The following is a 15,080-nucleotide window of genomic DNA, read 5'->3' as shown; positions in this document are numbered from 1 at the left end:
CATGGGTGAGTCAGTGACTGGGGCTGGAGTCATCTCAAAGGCTAACTTGTATGTCTGGCAGTTCATCTGGCTGTAGGCTGGGTCCTCAGCTGACACCATAGTCAGAACAACTTACACATGACCTTCCATGTGGCCTGAACTTCCTCACAGCATGGCAGCAGGGGTCCAAGGGTGAGTGTCCTGAGAGCGAGCCAGGTACAAAACTATAGCTCCTTTTACAACCTAGAATCAGAATCCATGTAGCGTCGCTTCTGCTCCATTCTATCCATTAGAAACAAGTCACTAAGTCCAGCCCATTCCTTAACGGGATGGGGTTAAAGAATTGGTGGACCTATCTTCAAACCACTGTGGCCACATATTAGCTGGAAGACCTCTCTGTTCTTGGCTTTCCGGGTCTGTAAAACAAAAACAATGAGAGCAATTTACCTCCCACGATTTTGTGAAAATTAAATAAGAAAAAGGAAACAGTACCTGGCACTCAATATGTCTAAGCCTAGACCATTATCCTGCCTTCTGCGGATCGGAACTGACGCTTGTTGGTATCATTGATGATGGTATCGTTCCAAGAAGATACAGTCTGGGGAATTGCCACCTTTCCAAACTCTATTGGTGGCATCTGACAAATCCCAGTGCCGGTGGTTCTTCTGCCTGTGGGAATGGAGTTACTATATATGGTCTGAATTCTTTGGTTCACCTCATTTTAGTGACAGTTTCCAGATATAGGTCAGTCCATTTAAACCTGGCCCCATTTATGGCAATTTATTTCGTTACAGGATAAAGTAGTTAGAACCATGAGTAATAATTACTGCGCCTACATTGCTTTTAACACCTTACTCAAGTAATCCTCAAGTCACCCAGTGAGTAAGCGTGGAGAAGCACCCTTCCCTCCTGGGGGTGAGGAAACCGGGACCTGGGTCATGTGGCCTGTTCTGAATGCTACAAAGAAGCAAGAGGCCGGCTGGAGGGAGGAGCCGGGGTCGCATTTGCTGGCTCCTCCAAGCCTGAGTGACGCGCAGATTACCACCCCACCACTGACCACTGCCCAGCGCCAGTTCATACGCTCTATCCACATACATACGGCTATTTGATTTTTCTTTTAAACTATCTTTTATTTTCTCTAACAGAATTGGCCAGTGTCTACTTAGTCTAATGAGAGATTACGTGGGTTAACAGATACTTAAAACCTTGTAAGTAAAAGCACGCTTTGCCACTCAACACATTTTTTTCCTCTTTCGGTAAAATTAATATTTTATGATATCCTTGGGTATTCAAACTTTTTTATCTAGAAGAGGAGGAAAACTGAGAACACTCCCACTCTTTGCGGCATTTGCCCCCCCCCCCCCCCCCCCCCCCCGGCTGGCTTCTAGCTGTCACCCCTCCCCCGCGCCCTGTTATTATAGTCAATCCGGAGTGAAAAGGTGAAGCGCCCGTGCCTCCCGCGGGGCCGGACCGACGCCTCCCCTCCCTTTCCACCCAGGCCCGTCCAGGCTCCCCACCCGGGCGCGGAGGCTGCCTCGGCGTGCGCCGGGGGGCGCTGTGCGGCCGGCACCCGGAGGCCCGAGGGGCGTCGGTGGGGAGGCGGGGGCTCCGGGTCCCGCGGGCGCGCCGAGGGGCGAATCCCGGGCTGCGAGCTCGCCGCCCCCGCCCCTGGCCCGGCCCCTCCGCCTGCCGGGGGAGGGGAGTGGCCGTGCCTCCCGCCGCCCCGAGCGCTCCGCGGCCGCCGAGCACTCCGCAGCCGAGCGCGCACCGGGCGCCCGCCGAGCACTCCGCAGCCGCGCGGAGAAGGAGCCGGAGCGCGGTGGGGCCGGCGGCTGCGGGACAGCGACCGCCCAGCAGCCTCGGCGCAGAGCCGCTGCGGGAGCCGCGTCCCGGTGCCGCGGGAGAGAGGACGGCGAGGAGGCGGAGCGGCGCCCGGCGAGGTAGCGACTCTCTTCCCCTCTCCCCGGCCCTCCCCCTGGGTCCCGCCGTGGCCCTCGAGGGGCCGTGAAGCGGCCGCCCCGCGCGCCTTTGTGCCCGGTCCCGTGGCTCCGCCAGTACGCGGGGCGCGGGTCAGCGGGTCTGCGGCGGGGGAGGCGGCGCTGCGGCGAGAACCGCGCACCGCGGAGGTCGCGCGGGTGGTGGTGACCCCGCGGCTGCTTCGGGGTCTGCTGGGCGAGAAGCGGGCTTGCAAACTAAGTTGCTCTTACTTTGCCCCATCCCCTCGTACCTGTGGGCCGAGCGTAACCCCGATCTTCCCCGTGTTCCCCCCACCCCTCCGTCTTCCTAGCCCACAGCTGTTTCCCGGCCCCCCGGTTCTGTGAAAGGACGCGGGCGGCCTCCCCCGGGAAGGAGAGCGGAGGGAGAACAATGGGGAGCGGGGTTCAGGTGCAGCGCGCCCCGGCGGCGGAGCGGACCCGACGGCTTCCTGCGCGCGCGGCTGCGCCCCTCCTTTGTTCCGCCGCGGCGGCGGGGCTGCCGGGTCTGGTTTCCTGCCCGGGACCCGGCTGGTTCACGGTCCCCCGGGGGGGCTGGGGGGGCATGGAAACCAGATTGGGCACCGGGAGTCCTGGAGGGCGCTGGGCCGGGAAGAGGGTGGGAAGGGGGTGGTGAGGCTGTGCTGCAGAGTTAATTACAAACACACAGCGTTTTGTCCAAGGGCCTCTGGGTTTCTGGGGCTGATTGGTAATGCTTTGTTCGGGCTGCGGGTGAGCGCTTACTGCTGCAACAAGTTGTGTGCTTCCCTGAGTTCTAGGCGCTCCCCAATGCTAGTTTTTTGAAATCAGTCCTTGTTAGTAACAGTGGAAGAGGACTTTTTTTTTTTTTTTTTTTTTTTAAACTGTGAATCAGGGTGTTTGCGCGTATGTGCGTGCCTGTGGCTCTCTGTGTGTGCAGCTCGTGGATACTGGCTCGAATGGGTAGGAGGCAAATTTTATAGAATTGATTTTGACATAAAATAATTTTCTCAGTATAGTATAACAATTTTCCAGGAATGTTTAGGAGGGAAACCACCAGAAAGTTAGACATTGCTAAATAAATGAATCAGATTATGTAACACTGAATTGAAAAACCCTTTTACAGTCTTTCCCAGAAAACACACCGCACACACCAATGTTTGGGTTTTGAGTAGAGGAGTCAGGCGTTTGTGCTTTCAGTCCCTCAATGTGGGCCATCTGGAATAAGAAAGACCACATTTCCCACTTTGGTGAATGGGAATTTTTTTAGGGGGAGGTAGAATTCAGTGTAATATGTTGGGCGTTTGTTAAGAGACCCTTTCCTAGATTGGAATCAAGAAACCCAAGAGGATTGGCTGACCTGCGGAGGGAGCCTGGGGGATTGAATGATGAGTGTTTTGTGAATGGGGTATTCCAAGCAAAACTGTTTTGGGAGGAGGCTGACATTTCCAAGCATTCATGGTTTGTGCCTATGGGACACTGATGGAAGGATCCCAAAGTCGGACTGAAGGTTAGAATTACTGTGGATAATTTAGGAGACATTCAGCTACAGTAGTCTGGCTGCAGGCAGGGCTTGGAAATGACCCAGTGCTACCTCTTTGAGAGGCCTGAGGGTCCACCTGTAAACCTCTCCATTGGCCATTCATTTTAGGGTGAACCAAGTTTGAAAGCCTCTTAAGCTTAGAAGGCAAATTAGGAGCTTACTTTAGAGGAAAAAAATGTTTCCTTGCCCACTAAGTGGTAATGGAAAAGAGCTGTACAAACTGCTGCTGAGGGTTGTCTTTTTCGTGGGGATGTGGTTAGATTTTTCAGGCTAAAAAGCAGTGGGACTTGTCCTCAGGAGCCTTATAATGTGAAGTTGAAGTGGGATGTTGTCCAACCGGCAAGCTGGCAAAACATTGTGCCACGGTCAGTAAACAGAGGGAGACTTCTTGGTTATTGTTGTCTTGCCATTTAGGACTTTTCATTTATATTGTGAATTGTTTTCTAAAATATAACATAATTAGATTCCTCCCAAGTGCTCACTGGAATATACATTAACAATATGCAAAGCATAAGACTGTTACTGGTGCTAGAGACATGGATCGGGGAATCCTCTTAAATTGTTGGTCTTCTGGCCACAGGCTGTCAGATGGATGCCCCAATGTAGGCTGCATCCCCTTCATGGGATGGGATGTATCATCACTTTGTCAAGCCTGGTGTTAAAGACCGACTCTCCCTGGTTACTGCACAGTTAGCAAAACAACTAGGAGCTTTTGACATCAGTGGGGAAGGAGTGGGGGTTGGGGGTGGTGTTGGTTTAAGAAGGGATCCTCAGATTATAGGGTCCATGTATTTAGCATTCTTCCTCCTTTTGGGTGAGATTCTCCTTCCTGTTCTCTTCTACTATTTTCAGTAGCTGGACATTTGGATTTTAATTAAATGGCCTAGTAATAATTGCCACTACCATGTAAGAAGTGTACGGAGAGTACATAGTACATGCATTACTCTGTGAGTCCTCACAGCTTGATAGAGTGAAGCCTAGGAAGTTTAGTAACTTGCCTCTTACACCCAACTTGCGTAGGTAAGTGGTGGAGGAGAGATTTGAATTCCCATCTCTGATTCCAAGGTCCTTTCTCTATCAAGTATACACTGTATGGTATGATATCTTTTAATAGTAGGAAAACAACCATTTGATTAGTAGCCTTTGGCAGGTTTTAAATCACTTTTGCATATATTATCATAATCGATTCTTCCAAAAACCGCTGTGAGATTGGCTTGGAAGGCCAGACTAGTGACATCACAGCTCTTCAAACTGTATTGTTAAAAAGCCGTGTGCTGTGTTATGGCCTGTGTGGATAAGCTTTGTTTAAAAAGTTAGGCTGCCAACATTTAAAAATAAGTTTTTTTTTGGAAACATTTGAAAGTGGTAGAATGGGGTAGGTCTTACAGAGTATTTAAGCATTTTATATTTATTGACATTCAGTTAACCCTTTTTTTCTTACAACCTTTATTAGAACACTACCCTTTGCTTCTTTACTGAGACCTAATGCCAGTGTCCTTTTAGAAGAGAAATAAGGAGGGAAGGAATGTGATTATAGAGAGGAAATGGGACATCTGAATTGGAAACATACTCAGCAGCAGCAGGCCATAGATTTTCCCAGCACATGCTTTTTGTCCTGGCAGTTGCCTTTTACAGAAGACATTCTTCCTTAGGGAAGTGTCAAGGGTCTTTCTTTATAATATCCTCTGAGATCATCAAATTTCTGAGCCCTGTGGGAACACACATTCCACAGAATTTCCGTGCTCTTCTTTTCCCCACAGGGGAAGTGAATGAACTTAGGCATCAACGTGAAAAGGAACGGAAGTGGCATCCGCCCTTGAGTGGAATGGAAGGTGGTGCTGGATAGAAGGCGCCTGACCTTGACAAGAGTGACCATCAAGTGCAGGAGCAGAATGGTTTATAACCCATGGCATCATCAGTTGTTTATGGATTTCTCAGAATGCTGCTGGGTAAAGGGAAAAGTCAATATTGGCCTTTTGTTTCTAAGATGAGACTGAAAACTGGAAGGTCTACTTTTACTTGTTTAATTATTTCAGGCTAGGACACCATTTGGAGTCTTCAAGGATGTGGTGTAGGTGCAGTAACTTTTGTCTCCTCATACCAGTAAAGTCCCCTCCACTGGATATTTAGAGGGAATGCAGACACGAGGTCTGCTGAGTTCTGAGAGGGAGCGCCTTCCAACTTCCCAGCTAAGAAGGGTGAAGGATGCTCACTAGCATCACAGTCTTATAACCTCTTGCAGGTTTCTTTTCAGTCGTCAGCACCTTCTTCATCCATTCACATTTTATTAAGCACACAGGGATGCATTAAAAAGCAGTGAAGGAAATCTATCGTGCCTTAAAGGATGGAGCAGGGCAGATGGGTGTGCCCAGAAGTAGATGGTGAAATGAAGAAAACAGCTATGGCAGCTGCGGTGACCAAGGCCACACCAACACATGCTGGCTGCCGAGACAAAAGCTGAAAACAAACAAAAGCAATAGGGTGGGCGGAAACTGAACACAATGCCCACTCCTTCCTCATCCTTTGTTTCATTTTCGCCTACCTCTGATGGTGTGGAAGGGGTCAGGTTTCTGAATGCTGCCTACCTCTGAAGGTTGGATTGCTTGGGATATTAGGGAGCATCATCCTGGTGTATTTGCCACCCCAGGAGAGAGCAGAGGATCCCTTTTTGGACCCTGAAGATGTATAAAGTACCATTCTTTGGGAGAAGGTGTTGAATAACGTGTTCGGCCCTGATATGGCAAGTCCTTGGTGTCCTCCTGCTGTCTTCCCTTCACACCTGCCAGCATCCCATCTCATTCTGTGTTCAGCATGGCTGTCGATTCAGCCCCAGTAAGGAGTTCATAGGCTTCAGGCACACTTGCATTGTGGACAAGAAATGCCAAGTCCCCAGAGAATGAATCATTCATATTTTATATGACATTTATGCTGTTGTCGATTAAGTATGGGTGCGTCAGGCCTCATGCTGGGTACTTTCCATAGCTTGTTTCACTTAATTCTCATCACTATCCTTCAGTAGGCGATATCTGTAGATGAGGGAATTGAAAAACCTGCCACGGCTGGTGGAGGTCAAGCCCAAGACTGTGTGCTTTCCAGAACAACACATGGCCTCATGGTACAGTGTTCTTTGAGGCTCCCGGCCACTTTTAAGGAGTTAGTTTGAAGGAGTTGGAGAGCCCACCCTGACAGTCTCCCTCCTGCCTGGCTGGCTTCCTTTGTCACCCGGCATTGGTTCCTGTGGGTGTCCTTGGCTAGACCAGAGCTGGGAATGTTGATTGAAGCCTTCTGAGTTTCTCCTCCTCTGGGTCTTGTGCTTGGCTCCCCCATCCTGCATCACTCCTCTTCCCCAAATGAGGAAGGGTGTTGCCTGATCTCTGGTCTTCTCTCCACACAAGTGCAGTCCACTGCGGGGCCTCCAGCTGGAGCTCAGGGTCTGATGTGCGTGGGTGAAATGGTGTGAGAGGCATTGCACGGCGGGGGCTTAGGGAATAAGATTTTGTGCAAGGAGAAGAAAAGAGTTGGTAAGGATTTATACCCTTTCAAGATAGGCAGTTTTAGAAACTGAGGTCTAGAGAGAAGTGAAAATTGACATTCTTCCTTCTCTTTATCAAATAAACAACCCTGAGCCTCTAAAAATACCAGGTACCTGGCTTTCCTTGATAGCTGGAAGAGGCCAAGAGGACACCAGGCCTCTGCCTTTCCAGCACTTTCCAACCAGTCCTGCGTGGACTCAAGATGCTTTGAAATTACATTCATTTTGTTCTGTTAAAATGAAAATACAATTTAAAATTGTACATTACAAGTTTTTAAAATTGTACGTTACAAGTTTAAAAAAAAGAATTCAATATCCTTAAAGAGATTTTGGAGAACTGAATCGAAAGGACAGTGGAACAAATTGTTAATTATTGGCTTTGTTACAGTGTGTGTATGCGCATCATTTGCTACTCACTTTTACTGGTTTCATGTAAGCGGTTTTTCACACACTTAAACCAAAAAGAAACCTTTCAAAAAACCTTAATTGTAGAATTCCTACTGGCCCTACTTACATTTCTGTGTTCACCTTCTCTCTCCTCCCTCAATGCTGCTTCTTTTTAAATTACATTATTATTAGACCCTGAAGCCCTACTCACAATCTTCAGATTGCAGATATGCTTGGGTCCTAGCTGATCATTTTTTCCATTGAAAGTGCTTCAAAAGGGCCATCACTATTTTATTCATGTTAAGCAGTCCAGCCTAAATGCTTTTAGGAAACGCTTAATTTTTATAAACATTGGGCTTATGCCAGTTTGCATGGCGAGTTATTTTTCAGTTCTCTAGCAATCTTGTAATAAGTAGAGCACAGTTTTTTTGATCTACTCCCTATGTGATGAGCCATTGAGGAAAAAGTTCTCACTTGCCCGAAACATTCAGGGTGTTGAGAGGCATTCATAAAAATATATGAACTGCCACATTGGGTCAGATTCAGGAATCTGCTTTCTGCAGAAGCAGAATACTAAGTATTCTGTGACATTGAGGAAGGGGGCTGGAGTTAGATTTGATAGTTTTATGGGTTTCAGGGATAGCTCTTAAACATCCATAATTATGTAATCTCTTAAAAACGCCTCACCTATATATTTAAATTCATATATTCAAATTCTTGAATTTTTAAAAAATTCTGTATTCTATTTCACACCTTCTTTAAAGGTGGAACCTGATTATTCATTTGGTATTTTGATTTTTGGAATGATAGAGTGTTCAAGTTGAAAGGTCACTGCTGTAACCCCTTCACTGTATTTGAGACCTACTCAGACTCAGAAAGCTAACGGGACAGATCTGGGAACTTGACCCCAACCAAGTCTTTTAACTTCTTGCTCAGTTTTCTTTTAGGGGAATATCTTACTGTCTCCCCAAGCCCATCTAAATCCAAGTTTGGTACCCATTACCTAAGAGTTGGTCCTCTTTTGGCTTCATTGTGCTAATAGCATTTCTATCATCATCATCATCTCTTTGGATTTCAGAAGCATAGCCTACTTCTCTATTTTGTATGACCCTTACACCCATTCGATCAGTTGGTTGTTACCTTTTATTTTTAAATCCTTAAGCCTCTTTCTGGTTCAGACCTTTAAAAGGCCTGGTTACTAGAGTGTACCATTTTCCAAAGTGGGTTGATCCAGGAAAAGTTAGTAGGTTGGGAAAAAACCCCAAGCCCTATAAAGTTAGAAGATGTTAATGTAAAAAAGGGTTCCTTGGCCAAGTGGGTGTTGGTTAAATTACATTTTAAAATAAGTTTCTTTGCAGAAGAACTTCTCTCAGTCTTATTTGTGACTGTGCACTGTGCACCTCCAAGAGGGATCATGTGTCCCATCTTATGTGACCATTGGACCACTTTTTTGGGATCACTTCATTATGCCATTTCTAGATCCATCACTCTCTGATTTTCTGTGGGAACATGTATTTTACGTGAGTCACACTGAGTTCACCCTCCAGCATGTCTTAGGGATTTTTACCTTCTTGTTTTCCTGGATCTGGCCTTCACCTTGGAATCCCCTTTGCACCTTTCACACCTACATATCTTCCACACCCAGCTTTGTTCCCATCTTCCCCATTTCCCCCAGACTCTTGCTCTTCTGGACTTAATAGCATTTACTGTTTTACAACTAAAAAAAAAGGGAAAATATTTGGAAAAGTCAAAATATTGAAAGTAACATTGTACACCTTTTATAGTTAAATTATTGAAATTTACACAAAATGCCATTTTCTATATTTGTGCCCATTGACCTGTCACACGCACATCACATTCCTCTCCCCCTTCCCACAGGTTAACTGGCATATATGTTCTTGCATGTGGCTTGTGTTTCTAAATTTTGTGTTATTGGAATTACACTGCATTTTTATAGAAATTCAGGGAGAATTGACATCTTTATGTTTTTGTGGCTTCCCAGCTACAACCTAATGTGCCTCTTTATGTATTTAGCCCTTTTATGTCCTTCAGTGGCATTTTATATCTTTATGTGTAAAACTCTTCCACATCTTTTGTTAGATTTTTGCCAAGGTGCTTTATAGTTTTTTGTGGTCACCATGAATGGAATTGTTTAACACATTTCCTGTTGGTGTTGCTAGTATACAAGAGTGGGATTGATTTAGTATTTGTTTATAGATGATTCTTGATTGATGAAGTTCACATTTAAAATTGTGTTTGCTATTGTGACTTTTCTAATAGAGCATGAACCAACAACCTGTAATAGAAATATAATAATTCGCCTCACTTTTAAAATTATATGTAGTACTTTTAGATGTAAGGGGGGTGACTTTTAGCTCTTTAATGCATTCATTTATTCACTCATCAAATGTGTGTGGGTGCCTAGTGTATGCCAGGCACTGTACTAGGCACTGAGTCTTTAATGGTGAATAGTGCAGATGGAGTTTCTGCTCTCATGTAGTATGAGGGCAGAGGAACAATGCAGAAATGAACACAGACATTTATGATGTATTCATGGATTGCTATGAAGGAAAAAGCCAGGAGGCTGTGAGAATAAGAAAGGTGGGGAGAGGAGCCTTTAGACTGGGATAGAGAGAGCCGGTCTGAGGAAGCCAGCACCTGTGTTACTGCCTGAAAGATGAGTTTGTGCTAGAGGGAGATGAAATAGCTTCCCAGGTGGTGAAAAACGGGCCAGAATCTCTGAGGTGAGGCTTGCTCTTAATGGTAGATTGATGAAAATTTTAGTAATCAGTAACTTGTCATTACTTCTTAGTAAATCATCATGATAGTAGTATTTAATAGTGTTTAAATAACGACGACCTGAAAATATTAATTTTTGGCCAGCCTGTGTTCCTTACTCCTCAGATGAAACTGCCTGAGTTAAGAGAGAGCTGCTTCTGTGATGTAGCTTGAGTGGGTGGGACACCCAGCCCCTGCCCTGTCACCTGAGCACTGCCATTGCCCCGAGTACTGGTGGCTGCTGGACACAACAATGTCCTGAGCTCTGCACTCTTGGGCTGGGGCTTTGCTACCATGTCGGGAGAAGCCCTGAGCAGGGCCATCTTTGGCTCAGCCTTCTCCCCTCTCCCTATAGCATCTGCAGACACACACACAGGGCTTGGGTATGAATGGGGTAGGGTGGGTGGAGGGGTCCAGTTTGAGTTACACACACCTTGGTCCACGTAGAATTGTGCTCCTTGGCCGAGGCTTTGCATCTGAGCTTGGATAGCTCTTACATGGTGATGAGTCCTTGCCTCAGTGGGAGGCATTGTGGTGCAATGGTCATGGACTGGGCTCTGGAGAAAGTTGGTTTTGAAACATGACTCTTCTGCTTAGTGGCCCATGTTCTTGGCCATGGAACTTGATCTCTTTCTCACCTGCAACATGCAGGTGATCATAGAGCTTTCTTCTTTGGGTTATAATAGGGATTAAGTGTGTTAACACATGTAAGTGTCTAGAATAGTGCCTGGCACAGAGTAAGTGCTCAGCGTAAATGTTAGTTAGTATTCAGACTTTCCTGAAAATGGCTGCCTGGGGTTCCTTCTCCCCAGTGCCAGTTCCTCAGATCCAAGCAGTGTGTATAGTTTATGATTTGATACGGGACTCCAGTTATTCCTGAAAAATATGTAGGGAAAAGATTGCAAAGGAATAATCCAAAATGTTAGCAGCGACTGTTAGTATAGTAGATTGGGGTGACTGTTGCTTGTACTCCTCTTACTGGTTATGTTACCAGTATTATAAAATCATATGAAAAAAAGGCTGGCAATTGTTTAAGTGACTCACTGAAGTTGGGCAGAAGAGGGTGGGACACCTGGGGCCTGCCTGCTCTAATTGCATTCACAGCTGGAGTACTTTCCCATTTACGCTTATAGATGCAGAAGTGCCACCATATTTAAGAGTCTTCAGCAGAAGTACCCCTAAAAGTTAGAAGATGGGCTTGTGGTTCCTTGTGAAACTCTTCTTTCTTTGCATGTTTTTTTTCTGTCGTTATTTTATACCCTTTTTGTTTCTTCCTGCTCCCCCTGAGTGGGCCTCTGTCCATCTGTTGCTCAGTCTTCTTGGATCTCCACTTACCCCTCCCCCTTGAGGTCCCCTCCTTTCAATACCCCATATTTCTCCTTTACTTGCTGCCATGCAGAAATGATGCACACACTTCTACATTCAAAATAAGGAATATTTTATTTCTTTTTTTAATTGTAAAAATAAATGTAACTTCTCACCCTCAAAAATCTAAATTAAGTTGCCTTCTATTTCATCACACCTAGAGTCAATGAAAGAAAGAAAGACAGAATGAACTCACTAATTCATTCACTAAACTCGAGGAGGGGCGGTCTGTGACCTCCTAAAAGCACTAGCATCTTGGGGAGTTGGAGGCTGAAAGATTGACGGAATGCTGAAGTTAAATTTTTCCTCTTTCCTTATTTTGCTTAGGGTTATCTGTGTCAGTACAATTTCCTTACGTATCTGAATTTTTAAACTTTTCCAAACTAGAAGAACAGAATTCTGGAAAGTTACCAAAATATGTTTTTACAAAGAAAACTGCCAACTCTGACACATTTCCTCAAAAGCCCATTGATTTTTATTACTATTTAAAAAGTTCAGTGAGCTTTCCAGCTTTCCTTTCACGCACCTCCTCTTGTTTAATTCCAAATGGAGAAAGAAATGGACTTTCCAGCAAAGTATGTTTTATCCGCAGGAATTTATTCTTAAGCAGTGGCATTCTGTATCTCAAAATAATACTGGCACAAATTTCAAGGGAGGTATGACAGAGATCTTGCCTAGCTTCAGCAGAAGAGCTGTTTACTGCAGTACTGCTAATTTCAGTGAGATCTCACAGTTGAATGTAAAATCTAGTTGCAGGGATTTAAATAAGGTGATGCCTTCCTGTATCTTATTCCACAATTTATGTTTTTCATCTCCCACCACAGATGCCTAATTTGAACGTAACGTAAATATTTACGAATGTTCCTTCTCGGCTGTAAGGAAGTCTGGTGCTGTTACAGTAGAATCTGGATTTATAGAGTGGGTATAATTAGGATTTAGCATTTACTTTTCAAATGGGTCCATCATAGGAATACTTGAATTAGAAACAACATGCACCCCACTTTTCAGTAAAGCAGGGAGCTGTAGGGGGTCTGCATTCCAGACGCTGCTTTGCCAGGTTTCATCACAGACCTACGTAGGTGCGGGCATGAGAGCTTGCATTACGTTTGTGGCTGTCACCTGTTTCATGTCACATATATCAGTACGTGGAGGAGAAGAAATTTGTTGGGTTTAGCTGAGGTATGCCAAGGGTAGGGCATGAGTGTTGAGGAAATAATGGTGAAATTGTCAGCTCAATCTTAATACTTGCCATTTATTGCCAATTTAATAAAACACAAAGGTATAGGCAAAATGATAAAGGAAACGTATCCTTTTGCTCCTTTAGAGATGACCTGGAGACCGTCTCATGGACTCTCCTATGGCAGACTTGACAACTCCTCTCTTCCTTGGGTGGAGAAAATGCCTCTCCTTACCTGGCAGTCAGCAGGCTTGTCAGGCATTTGATAAAGAGGCCACTTCACCTTCTGTGATTCTGCTTCCAGCTCTACACTTGTGTTCTTGGCAGCAGCTTGTGGATGGTGATCCTTTCTTCCTAGAACAGTTAATAACCGTGGCAGATGTTGGGAGCTTAGTTCCACAGTTATGCAGCTGTTTATGCGTCCAGTTGGATTTCTTGAAAGAATCAATTGTTAGGATCTCATGTGGAGGGCTACAAATATAATAGGATTTAGGAGGAAACTATTTTATGGGCGTTTGTATTGGATGTTGCAACAAATGTATCATGGAGGTGGAATGGCAGTTGAAGGGAATTCTATAGTAAACTTTCCATTTATCTTAACACCATCCCATTCAGGAAGTCCAAGATTACTAGAACTCTCTTTTGGACATTTTGTTCTAGAGAGTCATTCTAAGAACATTACAGAAAGTTTGGAAAATGGAGCTAAATAAGACACCACTTGAGCCAACTACTCTAAAATATCCACTATGGTCATCTTAAAATATTACTTTCCAAGCTTTTTATGTGTATGGTTTAAAATGATTGTAATCGTGGAGTATGTATTTTTCTATATTGCTTCAATTTTGAAATACATTTTATAGTTGTATATTATTGCATTGAGTACCATAATTTCCTTAAACATCCCTGTATTGGGCATTTGGGTTGTTTCTGCCAGTTTGCTGTTGTATATAATACTGTGATGAACATTTTTGTACATACAATCTTTTCCAGATTGTGGTGATTTTCTGACAGTAGATATTGAGAACAAGGTGATTGTCCCAGAGATTGTTGTGAACATATGTGTACCCTCTTTGATCAGGAGATGGATATCGTGACTGGATTGGCGGGTCAGGGGAAAGTTGAAGACTGGGATGACTCTCAAGTTTCTGGTCCGTGTGATGTGGGGAATGGTTGGCATAGTCAGGCCTGAAGGGGCAGATTCTCTTTGGGATGTGGGGCCTCCAGGCAGTGAGTGAGGTTGAACAGACTGTTGAAATGCACGGCCTGGAGCTGAGGGACAAGCCAGGACCTGAGGTCCTGGTGATGGAATCACCAGCATTTGGGTGTGGCTAAAGCTGCTGTGGATATTGTTAGGATCACTGAGAGGGTAGAGTGAGAATAGAGGAAGGTGAATGATTGACCTCTGGGGAATGTTATTTTGTGACAAGAAGAGGAAAGAAAAGCTACTTAGGAAAATAAGGGGTGATGCAGGTAGGAAGTGGATAGCCAGGAAGAAATGGCCACGTATAAGCCAGAGCGTTGGGCAGCAAGCAGGTGGTGGTGACATTTTATTTGAGGCTGTTTCAGTCATGTACTGAGTGAGCTGAGGGTGCTTAGGAAGGCTGGCAACTGTCAAAGATAAGCTCTGTCAGAAACCTTAGCTGTGGAGGAAGAGACAGAAGTAGGTAGTTGGTAGGAGGGGTTGTAGAAGGTGTGTTAGTCTACTAGGGCTGCCATAATGGAGTAGCACAGACTGGGTGGCTTAAACAAAAGTTTATTTTCTCACAATTCCGGAGGCTGAAAGTCCAAGGTCAGGATATCAGCAGGTTGATTTTCTTCTGAGGCCTCTCTTCTTGGGTTGTAGGTGGCCACCTTGCTGTGTCCTCCCGTGGCTGTATTGGATTAGAGCCCACCCTAAAGGCCTCATTTTAACTTAATCATCTCTTTAATGGTCCCATCTCCAAATACAGTCCCATTCTGAGATACTGGGGATTAGGGTTTCAGCATATGAATTTTGGTTGGACACAGAATTTGGGGGACACAATTCAGCCCCTACCAGATGGATTTTAAGCCTGATCACCCACTTGTCTCTCTCCTTGCCCCCTCATCTTCCACACTGTTGACTACTCCTGCTCTAACTTGTCACACTCTTATCTCTTGGCTTTGGTGACCTGTGCTATTCTGGTCTTACCCTTCATCTCCTCCTGGTTCCTTGATGTCCAGGTTCTGCAGGGTTTCAGCCTTGGCTCTCTTCTCTTCCTGGAATGAGGAGTCTTCAAGTCCTTCTCAACTATCACTCAGTCTCCTGTGGCAAAGTATTTGTTCTCTCAGGCATAAAATCTGTGTCCCGTGAACTCTTTAGTGAATTTTATTGGATAATAAGACTAA

The 15,080-nt window shown here is 45.2% G+C and overlaps 1 protein-coding gene across 1 annotated transcript in view; it reads left to right on the top strand.

The window, feature by feature from the left end:
* Nucleotides 1-1,832: 1,832 nt before the first annotated feature.
* Nucleotides 1,833-15,080, top strand: part of MYO1B (myosin IB) — a 150,340-nt gene continuing 137,092 nt past the window's right edge. The window contains exon 1 of the mRNA XM_087819692.1: nt 1,833-1,919. The gene's annotated coding sequence lies outside the window, so the exon portion shown is untranslated. The remainder of the gene's footprint in view (nt 1,920-15,080) is intronic.

The sequence above is a fragment of the Miniopterus natalensis genome, chromosome 8, assembly GCF_054644295.1.
Source record: "Miniopterus natalensis isolate mMinNat1 chromosome 8, mMinNat1.hap1, whole genome shotgun sequence".
Lineage (NCBI taxonomy): Eukaryota > Metazoa > Chordata > Mammalia > Chiroptera > Miniopteridae > Miniopterus > Miniopterus natalensis.
This window is presented reverse-complemented; position numbering and strand designations above follow the sequence as displayed.